We start from the raw sequence: 1,306 nt of genomic DNA on the forward strand, positions 1-1,306 counted from the left end.
AGAGATACACAACATGCAAATTCGGTTCCAAAAGCTCCAATTTTTCTTCAAGAGTATGCCATTGATTTTATAGTATATCTCCGTACAAAGTTCCAGTACTCTACCATCAACAAAGACATTTCTGCCATGAAGGAGGCAAGGCTCACACGATTGAAGCGTATTGTACAAGGGGCCAATTCTCGTTCTTTGAAATCGTGAAGTAAAAATAAAAAATTCAAACTCTGTGCAAATTTTATTTTTTCACTTTATCTTTTAGTTTTACCATTTTAAGTCATTCTCGATCATTGAAGGCCTCTTCATAAACATCGAGCAAGAAATTATTTGGTAAATAACGGTGAGTAAAATATAATGATTGCGATTTAAGCAAGATATCCAACTTATATTTTTCACAACTACAAAACTATGTATTTAAAAATTTTTTTTAGTGCAAACTTTTGACAAATAAATTTGTTTTCAATTGGAGCCCGAATCGAAATTTTATGTGAAGTGATGAAAACTATTTTCACTTCACGCTTCATATTCAGCAGTAAGCGCTCCCTTCCTAATTTCACACTTCATTGTATTTTAACATTGTGTGTGATTAGAAGGAAGCGCTCTCTTGCTGCTCCCAAAAAAGCCCTTGGTGAGCGCTTCAACTAAAGCATTTAAAAAGCGATGCATACAAATTTTAGTTTTTACATTATATTTTTGTTTTAATAAAAGAATGGCGTTTTTGTAAACCATTTGATTTTTTTATCAAGTGTACTTACATATAACATGGTTTTTTTTTCTTTTCTATGTGGTAGACATACGAAAATACATACATACATACATACATGTTTGTACACAAATTAACTTTTTTTAAAAGAAAATATTTTATGTTACTACTCAAAATGATATTTATTTCTGAGCATTGTTAGAAATATACATTTTTTTTTTACTTTGCTTTTGTACTGCTCCATACTTGCTCCTTTGGGGAGCAGCTAATTTCAGTCCCGTTGGGTTTATTTCTTCAAGAGAATTTACATACAGCGCTGGCAAAGTACTTTTTCAACCAACAGAAATAATTAAAACAAATTCTTCAAATTTTTCTTAATAAATGAAAAACAATGAGGTTTAAGATCACCTACAATACAGGCGGTGGAAACGATAACATTTTAAAAAAGTTAACAGAACAGAACAGTTAATATTTATTAAAATTTCCGGTGGTAAGGCACTATGAAAAATCAAATAAATGATTAAATTTTTTCATGAATGTACATATGTAAATATCGTCGTTTAAAGCATGATAAAAATATAGTAAGGTAGAACCGCTGAGAGTCACTTT

Source organism: Rhagoletis pomonella, unplaced genomic scaffold (assembly GCF_013731165.1).
Source record: "Rhagoletis pomonella isolate Grant_MI unplaced genomic scaffold, Rhpom_1.0 Rhpom_scaffold_00153, whole genome shotgun sequence".
Classification (NCBI taxonomy): domain Eukaryota; kingdom Metazoa; phylum Arthropoda; class Insecta; order Diptera; family Tephritidae; genus Rhagoletis; species Rhagoletis pomonella.